Source organism: Chiloscyllium punctatum, chromosome 6 (genome assembly GCF_047496795.1).
Source record: "Chiloscyllium punctatum isolate Juve2018m chromosome 6, sChiPun1.3, whole genome shotgun sequence".
NCBI lineage: Eukaryota > Metazoa > Chordata > Chondrichthyes > Orectolobiformes > Hemiscylliidae > Chiloscyllium > Chiloscyllium punctatum.
The window spans coordinates 7,039,237-7,052,703 of NC_092744.1; the positions used below are offsets into that span (position 1 = coordinate 7,039,237).

The 13,467-nt window shown below is 41.7% G+C and overlaps 1 protein-coding gene across 3 annotated transcripts in view; it reads right to left on the reverse strand.

Moving 5' to 3' along the window:
- Positions 1 to 13,467, reverse strand: part of LOC140478694 (procollagen C-endopeptidase enhancer 2-like) — a 97,410-nt gene that overhangs the window by 58,065 nt on the left and 25,878 nt on the right. The window contains exons 3-5 of one of the 3 annotated variants that reach the window (XM_072571995.1): positions 8,902 to 9,074; positions 6,703 to 6,859; positions 4,738 to 4,804 (exon numbers count right to left, since the gene is read on the reverse strand). The exons of 1 other annotated variant lie outside the window; for it this stretch is intronic. The gene's annotated coding sequence lies outside the window, so the exon portion shown is untranslated. The remainder of the gene's footprint in view (positions 1 to 4,737; positions 4,805 to 6,702; positions 6,860 to 8,901; positions 9,075 to 13,467) is intronic. One more of the 3 variants, XM_072571994.1, reaches the window with a different exon arrangement.

The window sequence follows — 13,467 nt, forward strand, 5'->3', positions numbered from 1 at the left end:
CTTAGGAAGAGTTCAAAACTAGGGGGCATAGCTTTAAGGTGAGAGACAAAAGATTTACAAAGGATATGAGGGGAAACGTTTTTACACAAGAGTGTGTTTTGTGTGTGAAATGAACTGCCAGAGAAAGTGTTAGATACAGGTACAGTTGCAACATTTAAAAGACATTTGGACAAATACATGAATAGGAAAGGTTCAGGGGGATATGGGCCAAGTGCAGGCAGGTGGGACTAGTTTGGTTTGGGAACATGGTCAGCATGGACTGGTGACACAGACGTGCAGCAGGGAAACAGACTCTTCAGTCCAACTCGTTCATGGGCCGACCAGATATCCTAAATAAATCTAGTCCCATTTGCCAGCATTTGGCTCATATCCCTCCAAACCCTTCCTATTCATATTCCCATCCAGATGCCTTTTAAATGTTGCAATTGTACCAGCCTCCACCACTTCCTCTGGCAGCTCGATCCAGACACGTACCATCCACTGCATGAAAATGTTGCCTCTTAGACTCCTTTTAAATCTTTCTCCTCTCAGTCTTCTAGGTATGGACTACCTACTCCAGGGATAAGACCTTGTCCATTCACCCTATTCATGTTCCTCTTGATTTTATAAACCCCTATAGAGGTCACCCCTTAACCTCCGTGCTCCAGGGAAAATAGCTCCAGCCCATTCAGCCTACGAAACCTCCAACCCTGGCAACATCTTTGTAAATCTTTTCTGAACCCTTTCAAATTTCACAACATTCTTCCTGTAATAGGGAGACCCGAATTGAATGCACTTTTCCAAAAGTGGCCTAACCAATGTCCTATACAGCTGCAACATGACCTCCCAACTCCTGTACTCAATGCACTGACCAATAAAGGCAAGCATGCCAAACGCCTATTTCATTATCCTGTCTATCTGCAACTACACTTTCAAGGAGCTATGAACCTGCACTCCAAAACCTTGAAGGGTCTGTATCCATGCTGTATGACTCTGACTCTATGATAGATTCACTGGGTTAATAATCACCCACCAACAATCCTTCCAGCAATTCCCCAAAAGGGGAGAAAAAAATGTGTGCGAGGAAATGCTAAGAGAAGTACTGTTGATTAGTAGAAAGTAGATGTATACAGTAATCCCTTACGTGATGACATCCACATGTCAGTAGCTCAATCATATTTATTCATATCTGTTGATAATCTATCAACTGCTCCTGCAGTTTCTGTTTTTTATTCTTTTAGTGTGCTCAAGCCAGATCAAATTGTTTCTTCAGTTGTGTTTAATTTCCTGTGCATATCTGCATTTTTCATGAGTTTAATGAATGAGAATGACCCGAGACTTACCACCAAACCATCTCTCCAGGAGTTTCCCTATATTATACTAACCATCCCATGTGCCCCATCAATGACTTCACCTCCAAATTAAGGTCTGATGTGGGAATGTTTTCTGATCATACATTGTTCAGATTCTGAGGTAGTCCATGCCAATATGCAGCAAGACCTGGATAAATTTCAGGTTTGGGTTGATAAGCAGCAGTTATGAGCTAGGGAAATGACAAGCCGAGACTACCTTTAACAAGGTAAAAATCTGATCATTTCTACAGTATTGTGTTTGGTGAAATACTCATCATCAACATCTTAGGATTCACTTTTGACCAAAACTTGAACTGTACCACTCATATAAATACAGTGGTTACAAGAGCAGGTCAAAGTCTGGGAATTCTGTGATTAACCCACTTCCTGACTCCTCGAAGCCTGTCCACCGTCTGCAAGATATAAGTCTGGAATGTGTTGGAGTGCTGCCCACTTGCCTAATGGCTGCATTTCCAACAACACTCATAAAACTCATCACCAATTGGGAAAAATGACCCACTTGGCTGGCATCCAATTCATCTCCTTCAACATTCATTCCTTCCACTGTTTGCACTGTTGCAGATGTGTGTGCCATTTACAAGCAGCATGGCAGCAACTCAGCAAAGCTTCTTCAACAGTACCTTTCAACTTGCGACCTCTGTCATCAAGAAGGACAAGACTATCAGATGCATGGAAACCTGCAAATTCAACTCCAAACCACATACCATCCTGGCTTGGAATTATATCACCATTCCTTCACAGTCTACGGGCCTTAGAATGCTCTACTTAATCGCACTGTGGGTATCTTAAACTTCATGTACTGAAATAGCAAAGAGAATGCTTAAGAATCTCCACAGATCTGGCAGCATCTGGAGAGAGAGAGAAACAGAGTTAATGTTTCAGGTTTGATATGACTTACCTGAATAAGTTGAGTGCTGCAGAAGAGTCACATTGGACTCAGAGCATTAACACGGTTTCTCTCTCCACAGATGCTGCCAGATTTGTTGAGTTTCTCAAAATTTCTTTTTGTTGGTTTCAGATTTCTAGCAGTTGTAATATTTCGCCTTTATTCTGGATGGACTGGAGCAGTTCAAGAAGGCAGCTCACATTCACCCTCTCAAGTGCATTTCAGAACAGGCAACAGATGCTGCTTTTTCCAGAAGTTTCACATGCCATGAAAGAATTTTAAAAATCTAGCTGCTTTAATTTTTTTGGTAACCACGTTTAACTAATTTTAATTCAGATGATTTTTCCCAGATGCCTAGACACCAGTGTGCCCTATGAATTCATCAGCTCATTCTTTTGACAGGAATCTTTTACATTCATTATTTTCCTCACCAGCTGCCAAAGAATACAGAGCCTTTCAATGCATAAAGCCTTTTTTTAAACAAAGGGAAACCTGCTGGCAGAGATGTTGCAATGTTACTTTTTTTTCCGTGGTATTCAGTGTCATCCAGTGTGCTTGCCTGTGTTGGGTTTGAGACTCACAGCGGGAACTCTTATGCAAGTTATTTTCTCAGCTTGTCCAAGTTATCCAGTTTCTGCTTAAGGGTTTGGTGAAAATTTCTGCCAGAGACTTACTGGTATGTTATCTGGTATGTTAATCTGACAAAATGAATATCCTATCAATGTGTGCTATTTTCAAGTGGCCTCCTGCATCTCAAAAACAATGTTATACTGATTCTTTTAGCAGATGGGCTTTAGAATCAGATGTACAGCCTTTAGCTGATGTGTCAGCAAAATATTTTCATCCTGATCATAACTTAAGTCACTTATGCTCATGGAAGATAAGGTCATCATAGTCTTGCCAGACCGTAGCACTGCATTCTCATCAGAGAGAGAGAGATAATTGGTGGTCTTTTAACCTCAGGAGAAAGGTTGAGAAAGAGAAAGAGAATCGTTCCTGGTAACCTCAGCCAGTGCAGAAACTGAACCCCACAGTGTGCAAGGAAGTGGAGAGAAAGTAGGAGATTGACACAAGGTAATGATGCTCACTTGAAGAATCAGTGCAGACATGACGGACTGAATGGCCTCCTCCTAGCCATAGTATTTCTGTGATTTTACAATTCAATGTCACAAAGGTCTTCTAAGTATGGATGATACCCAAAGTAAGTGCTGCTACATTTTTGCTAGTCTTATGCTGAATCACAGAACAGCCATCCAGCCAAATGAGTTAACCACTTCCCCACTCCACATTGTAGTAAGATAAAATTTTAGGTTACCATTTCAGAGGTCTTTAATCGAGTGAGATTATAAATGAGATAATTTTTTTTCATAACCCTAATTCTGTAAATCACAGTTTGTGAAGGGATATCCAAAAATCTTTTACCAGAATATAAATAGCAAAATACTGGTAATCAGAGGAGCATGGTTGATTAGGGAGCAGAAAGGGGTTAAGCATTGAGGCTGTTGGCATGGTTGAAATGTCAAATAAATACTTTGCTTCTGTCTTTACCAAAGAAGGAGTTGCTACTTAAACCATGGTGACAGAGGAGGAAATTATATCATTAGAAAGGTCTAAAATTAGTAAGGGTGTTGGTCAGATTTAAACGTGACAAAGCACTGGGACTGGATGAGATGCATCCATTTATATTGAAGGAGGTGAGAATGGAAACTGCAGAGACATTGGCCATAATCTTTAAGTCTTCCCTGGAGTTGTGGGAGGTGCCAGAAGACTGGAGAATTGTAAACATTATCACCTTTTTTAAGAAAGGTTGTAGGGGGGATCCAAGATGGCGGCGACCCAGCAAGTCTGAGTCGACAGTGCTCCTCCCAAGACTTGGGCAAAGTGGGTCACCCGCCCCCATCACACTCACCAAATCATTTAAAATAGCTGTTTAATCTAATTAGTTGCTTAGTATTAAATTTAAACAATCTAATCTTCAGTAAAAATGACTAAAGGGAAGGGAGCCCGCAGCTCTCAGCAAGCAGGAACCCCTCCCCCACCCTCTCCAGCTGCAGCTGAGGCGTCCACAGCCGCCCCGGGGGACTTACCTACAGTGGCGAGCCTCACGGAAATAATCTCCAAACTGGATGCGAAGCTCGACGCTTTTATTGAAGAATCCCAAAATCGATGGGACTCACTCTCAACCGCGCTGCAAAAGCACGACCGAGACATTAAGGAAATCGAGCGCCGAGTCAGAGGGGCAGAGCTAAAGGCCACGACCTCCGAAACTATAGTGCAATCGGCCGTGGATCAGGTCATCAATATGATTCTCTAAGAGTCCGGACCTTAGAGAATCATATTGATGACCTCGATAATCGAGGTCGTCGAAAAAATATTCGTTTGCTGGGCCTTCCCGAACGGGAAGAGGAAGGCCAGTTTACAGCGTTTCTCGAACAGTGGTTGCCACAGCTGTTAAATCTGGAGGCTGGATCAGGCCAGGTAAGGGAAGAATGGGCCTACCCAGGTTGCAATACACGGGCCCGGCTCGAGCCCAGAGTCCCCGCCTGGTCCTGTTCCGGCTGCAGAGCTGGAAGGAGAGGCAGATAGATTAGATTAGATTAGATTACTTACAGTGTGGAAACAGGCCCTTCGGCCCAACAAGTCCACACCGACCTGCCGAAGCGCAACCCACCCATACCCCTACATTTACCCCTTACCTAACACTACAGGCAATTTAGCATGGCCAATTCACCTGACTGGCACATCTTTGGACTGTGGGAGGAAACCGGAGCACCCGGAGGAAACCCACACAGACACAGGGAGAATGTGTAAACTCCACACAGTCAGTCGCCTGAGGCGGGAAATGAACCCGGGCCTCTGGCGCTGTGAGGCAGCAGTGCTAACCACTGTGCCACCATGCCACCCACTTCTAGAAGCCTCTAGAAATCTTGGAAAAGATTCTCAAGCCATGATCTATAAAGGATCCAAGATCATGTTATTCCAGCACTTTTCCCCAGCTCTGGTCCAAAAGAGGAAGGCATTCGATGAAGCAAAGAAGTGTTTAAGGGACTTAAATATTCAGTACTTCTTACGCTACCTAGCGACGCTACGCTTTAACTATGAAGGATCCATGTATAACTTCGGATCGCCGGTAAAGGCTAAGGAATTTTTGGACTCTCTTAGATAAATTGTAAGAGATAATGCATGTTGGTTTGCCTTCCCCCCACTCCGGTTTATATCCCCCCCTTTTCTTTTTTTTTAACCTTACTGTTGAATATTATCTTGGGGGGGTGGAGAGAGGGATTTATTTATTTGTTCTCTATTTAACGATTTTCTCCCCCCCCCGGGTTTTTTTAAATTATTCTATATATATGTTGGTGGGGGGAAGTGGTTACCTTATTCTATTTTACCTCTGTCTCTAGGAGCGGGGTTGTTTTCCCTTGTTATTTTGTATTATTATATTTAATTATTATTTGTTGAGGTTGTAATTTTATAGTTACATATGTTTATACATGGTATTAACATTACCAAATATATCCAGGTGTTGGTGTGGGTGGGGGATTGGAGGTAGGGTGCTCACTGTTAACTCTAGCTTTGTAGTATATTTGAATTCTCCTCATCCTATTGAGGAGCGCCTGGGTCAAGGGTGCGGCTTTGGTTGGGAGAGGATACAATGGACCTTTGGAAAGGAAGTGACATCTCCTGGGAACAAGGGGGAAAATCTCCATTTAAATACGTTTTTTATTATTTAGAAATAGTTTTTTGTTATACTGTTGTGGGTGTATTAGAGAGCCTTTATTTTTGTGAATTTTATATGCTCTATGCTCGGGATGTTTTGGACAGGGTTTCCCCTCCCGAGGGGTCTCGGATTTGCCCGGACGATTATGGTTGATCAGTCGGTTAAATGATGCACCTGGAATGTCAAGGGGAGTAATTCGCCAGTCAAAAGGAAGAAAATAATATCAAATCTCAAGAAAGAAAGAGTTGATATAGCTCTCCTACAGGAGACACACCTGTTGGATAAAGAACACTTGAATTACGACAGGGTGGATTTGATCAGGCCTTTTTTTCTTCTTCTAGCTCAAAAAGTAGGGGAGTTGTTATTCTTATTCGGAAGAATTTCCCTTTCAAGATCCTAAATCAGATAAAAGACGAATCTGGACAATATATTCTGATTAAAGCCCTTATAAATGGAGAGGAATATGGGATTTTAAATTTGTACTGCCCCCCGGCACACCCCTTTAAATTTATAACGGAAGCCTTCTCAAAATTGATGGCTCTTGGTGCCCGTCATACAATTATAGGGGGAGACTTTAATTGTATTATGGATCCAGAAATAGATAGGATTCCCAAGAGTAATGCAGGAGTATCTCCCAGATCTAGACAATTGGTGGATCTGAACAAAGAATTAGGATTAGTATGGAGATGTCTTCATCCACAGGGCAGAGATTTTTCTTTTTACTCCAATCCACATAAATGTCTTACCAGAATTGATATGTTTTTTGCCCCCTCGACTTTTTAAAATTCCATATCATCCTGTAAAATAGGTAGTATAGCAATTTCCGACCATGCTGTTGTATATATGGAAATCAAAGCGAGGAACAATGGGACATCCCCTTGGCATTGGCATATGGACCCCTTCCTGATGAAAGATAGTAAATTTGTTAAGTACTTCTCTCAAGAATTTAAAACTTTTTTAGAAATTAATTCAGGTACGGCTAGCAACCCATCAATGATGTGGGAGACCATCAAAGCTTACGCGCGAGGTTTGATCATCTCCTACTCAGCGACCCAGAAAAAATTAAAGGGAGAACAACAGCGTCTGCTCGAAGACGCTTAAAAGCAGCTGAGACAGCATACGCTGATAGACCTTCTATTATTAAATTGCAAAGGATTACGGCCCTTAGGACAGCTCTAAACACCATGCTTACCCAAACGGCTAAGAGGGAAATATTATTTGCAAACAAAGGTTATATGAATTTGGCGACAAACCGGGTAGATACTTAGCATTTCTTGCAAAGAGAAAAAAGGCCCCTCAAACTATCACGTTTATCAAGGAAAGTACGGGTATTTTGACTCATGATCATAAAAGGATGAATGCAATCTTTAGAAAACTTTATTCTGATTTATATAAATCGCAGGATTGTGAAGACAGGACTAGGAGGATGCAATCATTTTTTAAAAATTTGACCTTTCCGGACCTAACTCCAGAACAGGTCTTAAATGCTCCCCTAACAGTCCAAGAAATACTTGACGCAATCAGGCAACTTCAGAGTGGTAAGGCACCTGGCCCAGATGGTTTTCAAGCTGAATTCTATAAAGAATTTACAGGAATATGGACTGGTCCACTTATGGACATGTATAACTATGCATACAGTCAGGGCTGTCTCCCGCCTTCGCTGAAAGAGGCAAATATCTCTCTTATCCTTAAAAAAGGAAAGGATCCAGAAGATTGTGTGTCATACAGACCAATATCCTTGCTAAATGTAGATTTTAAAATCCTTTCTAAAACGTTAGCACTGAGACTAGAAAGGGTATTGCCACATATCATAAAGGAGGATCAGACAGGGTTTATTAAGGGCCATAGCTCATCCAATAATATTAGAAGGGTTTTGAATGTGATTCAGGGAAAGATACCAGGAGTAGATGCGGAAAAGGCATTCGATAGGGTTGAATGGTCATATTTGTTTTACACATTGGAAAGGTGTTTACCAAATGGGTCTCAACATTGTATAGTGATCCCAAAGCAGTTGTGGTTACCAATGGATTAGGTTCGGATAGCTTCAGTGTGGGTAGGGGCTGCCATCAGGGATGTCCTCTCTCGCCATTGTTATTTACACTAATAATTGAACCACTAGCAGAAGCTATACGGGTTGATCCTAATATAACAGCCCCGAGGATTGGTACAGGTAAACATAAAATTACCCTTTATGCAGATGATGTTCTTCTATTCCTTAATAATCCTCTGATGTCTGTACCTTGCTTAATCCAAGTTATTAATACATTTATCGCATTCTCAGGCTATAAAATTAACTTCTCAAAATCAGAGGCTATGCCAATGGGTGGCCTTGCTATGATACCCCACTGAGTGGACGGATCCCACTTTCCCTTTCGGTGGTCCCTGGAGGGTTTCTTATACTGAGGTAATAAAAATGCCTAAATATTTGGTCAGTTATACAAGGCTAACTTTGTGCATTTACTGGAAAGGATAAGGCAGGACCTCCAGTGATAGGGAGACCTTCCAATTTCCTGGCTGGGTAGAATAGCACTAATTAAAATGAATGTCCTGCCCAGTCTCCTATACCCTATGAGAATGCTTCCGGTGACGCTGCCGAGCTGGCACTATGTAAATTATATGGCTAGTTGGGTTCCTTTATCTGGAATCATAGACGGCCCCTCATTAAGCTGAAGAAGCTACAGCTTTGACAGGCAAGGGGAAGATTGGACTTCCCAGATTTTAAGAAATATCAGTTAAATTCCCTGTTAAGTTACATAGCTGATTGGGTCTTGTCTGATCCGCAATCAATCTGGTTGGACATCGAGGCTTCTCAAGTAAAATGTCCACTTGTTAACCTTTTATTTTCAGACAAGAGGAAAATCATTCCGGTTATCACTGTAAAAACCCTGTAATACTAAACACAATTAAAGCTTGGAATATAATGCGGCAAAATGAGGGCAACTCACATAAAACATCCCCCGATGCGGCGATAGTGGCAGCATGGGGATTCCAACCGGCGTTTACAGATGCCACTTTTAAACTCTGGAGGTCCAGAGGTATCTCATGTCTCGGGGGTCGTGATGTCCTTTGAACAGCTGCATCAGAAATTCGGATTACCCAATGGAGACCTCTTTCGATACTTCCAAATTCGAGATTATATACAGAAGAAGACATTATTAGATAGTCTTTATAAATCAGATAGAGAATGTAGAGTACTACGACCAATGGGGGTATCTTCCGTCAGTACTATTTATCATTTACTACATAATGAAGTATCAGGAGATATGGACAATCTGCTTAAAACATGGGATCAGGATTTGGGACTAGAAATCTCTAGAAACGTGGAATGACATTTGGGAAAACGCCAGAAGAATCACCATCTGTAACAGAACCCAGGCTATCCAGCTGAAGATATTTCATAGGGCCCATATAGCACCGGATCATTTGGCAAAATTTAAGGCAGGAGCATCTCCAATGTGTCCCAAATGTAAAATAGAGATGAGCACTCTTGTACATTGCCTATGGACCTGTCATAAGATCCGTAGATACTGGACTAAAGTAGCAAGTACTCTGACAGAAATTTTAGGAATGGAAATTAAAGTGGACCCTGTATCTCTCCTTTTGGGCTTTTCGAACTTACCCTCCCTGGATATGCACGGGAAGAGACTATTTTCTATTCTTTCTTTCTGTGCAAGGAAAAATATTTTGGTAAACTGGGTGGCTGTGGGCCCCCCTGGCACAGATTAATTATGGAATGTATTCCCCTTGACTTCCTTACAAATATGGTGCACCGAAAGACCAAATTATTTCATAAAATATGGCAGCCCTTCTTGAATTTTTTGAATACAGATATTTCGGCTATCCTAACAAGGGCTTTTATTTAATTGAGATTACAAACCTGGCTGGTCCGGGCACCTTGGGAGAGGAATCCCACACGAATACGGGTTTTGTTACATTTGATGTTAACACATTCCGAGCATGTATCTCACTACCCAATTTCTGTGTTATCTGTTGGGTTTTTTTTCTTTCTCTTATTTGAATAATGTAAGAGACTTCATTATACACTCTGGTTAGTTGTAGGTTAGATTAGTAGTTAGTTGAGTTTTTTTTTTCTCGGTATTTTTCTTGTGTTAAAATTTGGTTATTATATATTTAAGATTTAATTGTATATCAATGTTTGTACTTGAGAGTTTTGTTTATTTTTGTAAACTTGTAAAAATGTTAAATTTATAATAAAAATATTTATATATAAAAAAAGAAAGGTTGTAAGGATAAGCCCAATAATTAAAACCCAATGTCAGTTTAACTTTAGTGGTGGGGAAGCTTCTAAAAACAATTAATTGGTACAGAATTAGCAATTGCATGGAAAAAGGTGGGTTGACTAGGAAGAATCGGCGTGGATTTTTAAAGAGGAAATCATGTTTAACTATTTTGCCGGAGTTTTTTGAGGGTGGTTGACCTCCAGAATGCCTTTGATGCAGTGCCACACAACAGACTTATGATAAAAAGAGAGAAATGGGTGATTATTTGGATAAAAATAGTATACAGGGGTATGGGATAAAATCAGGAGATTGATAAATAATGATGCTCACTTAAAGAGCCTGTGCAGACATGATGGGCTGAATGGTCTCCTTCAAGCCATCACATTTCTGTGATTCTGAGATTTAATATCACAAAAGTCCTCTAATTATGGATGGATACTGGTAGTTTTCCCCTGTCATTATTGGATGATTCATCAGCATTTTACATTGATTTTCCCACTAATAGTATAAAAGAGATGGGAAATGATGGCAAGGTGTTCGTCTGCCATCTAGTGGACATGTTGAGATGGGCAGTAATACACACAACTGTTAAAAATGCAGCATGGGCATCACTACTGATTGAGGAGGCATTTTTTTTAGTTAATGATACTTTGTCATTAAAATAATGTTAGCAACTTGAAATATCTCTGATTTAGTTTGCATAATGTGATTAATTTCATTCTTCATATGGTAAGGTACGTAGAGTCATAGAGATGTACAGCACGGAAACATTCAGTCCAACCCCTCCATGTCAACCATATATCCCAACCCAATCTAGTCCCAACTGCCAGCACTTGGCCCATATCCCTCCAAACCCTTCCTATTCATATACCCATCCAGATGCCTTTTAAATGTTGCAATTGTACCAGCCTCCACCATTTCCTGTGGCAGCTCATTCCATACACGAACCACCCTCTGCGTGAAAAGGTTGCCCCTTAGTTCACTTTTATATCTTTCCCCTCTCATCCTAAACCTATGCCCTCTAGTTCTGGACTTTCCCACCCCGGGGAAAAGACTTTGTCTATTTACCTTATATATGCCCCCAGGATTTTATAAACCTCTATAAAGTCACCCCTCAGCCTCCAGCGCTCCAGGGAAAACAGCTCCAACCTATTCAGCCTCTCCCTATAGCTCAAATACTCCAACACTGGCAACATCCTTGTAAATCTTTTCTGAACCCTTTAAAGTTTCACAACATCTTTCCAATTGAAAGGAGACCAGAATTGCACACAATATTCCAATATTCGTGGCCTAACCAATGTCCTGTACAGATGCAACATGACCTCCCAACTCCTGTGTTGGTGGAAAAGCGCAGCAGGTCAGGCAGCATTCAAGGAACAGGAGAATCAACGTTTCGGGCATAAGCCCTTCTTAAGTCATCACTTTCTCCCAACTCCTGTACTCAATACTCTGACCAATAAAGGAAAGCATACCAAACGCCTTCTTCACTATCCTATCTACCTGCGACTCCACTTTCAAGAAGCTGTGAACCTGCACTCCAAGATCAGAAACACTCCCTTGCTCCTTACCATTAAATGTATAAGTGCTGCTCAGATTTGCTTTCCTAAAATGCAGCACCTCGGATTAAACTCCACCTGCCACTTCTCAGACCATTGGCCCATCTCACAAGATCCTGTTGTAATCTGAGGTAACCCTTTTCGCTGTCCACTACACCTCTAATTTTAGTGCCATCTACAAACTTACTAACTGTACCTCCTACGCTCACATCCAAATCATTTAAATAAATGACAAAAAGTAGAGGACCCAGCATTGATCCTTGGGGCACTCCACTGGTCACAGGTCTTCAGTCTGAAAGACAACCCTCCACCACCACCCTCTGTCTTCTACCTTTGAGCCAGTTCTGTATCCAAATGGCTAGTTCTCCCTGTATTCAGTGAGATCTAACCTTGCTAACCAATCTCCCATGGAGAACCTTGTCAAACACCTTACATCTACTGCTCTACCCTCATTAATCCTCTTTGTTACTTCTTCAAAAAAACTCAAATCAAGTTTGTGAGACAACTCTCAAGTATTTATACACTTGTATCCTTCTCATATATATCAATTAAAGTAGAAATAGTAGAATGAACAGAACTTCATCAGAGTCATTGGACTTGAAATGTTAACTCTGCTTTCTCCCCATACTTGGTGCCAGACCTGCTGAATTTTGCAGCAATTTCTGTTTTTCATTTTAGGTCAGTTTTAAGGTTTCCCATCCTTATTTTGAAACCCCTTCACAGTGGCATGTCTCCTTGTCCTCCATCCTATAATGTTTTGAGGTTTCTGTGCTCCTTTAATCCTGGTCTCTTGAGTATTCCCAACCTTAATCACTTTAGCATTACTGCCTTCAATTGCTGAGAGCCAAATCTTTATAATTCTCTCCCTAAAGCTCTCCACCTTGCTACCTCTCTGTTCTCCTTTAATTGGCACCTGAAAACTTACCAAATCTACACTAATATCTTCCTCTGTGGCTCAGTGTCAGATTTTATTCCATAACTGATCTATCAAGAACTGTGGGATACTGTGGGACAAAGTGAAGACTACAGATGCTAGAGAGGAGAGTCAAAGAGTGTGGTGCTGGAAAAGCACAGCGATCCACGTAGCATCCGAGAAGGAGAATAGACGTTTAAGGCATAGGCCCTTCATCAGGAATGAGGCTTGTGGGCCAAGGGGACTGAGAGATAAATGGGAGGAAGGTGGGGCTGGGGGGCGAGGAAAGAGGTGGCTGGGAATGTGATAGGTAGATGAAGGTGGGGGTGAAAGTGATAGGTCAGAGAGGAGGGTGGAGCAGATAGGTGGGAAAGAAGATGGACAGATATACCTTTCAAGAGGATGGTGGCAAGTTGGAAGGTTGGGACTGGGATAAGGTGGGAGGTGGGGAAATGGGGAAACTGGTGAAATCCACATTGATCCCATGTGGTTGGAGGGCCTCAACGCTGAAGATGAAACATTTTTCCTCCGGACGTCAGGTGGTTAGGGTTTGGTGATGTTTGACACCCAGGATCTCCATGTCCTTGGCAGAATGGGAGGGGGAGTTAGTTGTACAGACACAAGGTGCATCTACACTGCATCTACACGAGTACACACCTTTTCCTCCGCTACATCGATGACTGATATTGGCGCTACCTCATGCTCCCACAAGGAGTTTGAACAGTTCAATTTCAACAACATCTTCCACCCTGACCTCACGTTCACCTGGACCATCTCAGACACCTCTCTCCCCTTACTGGA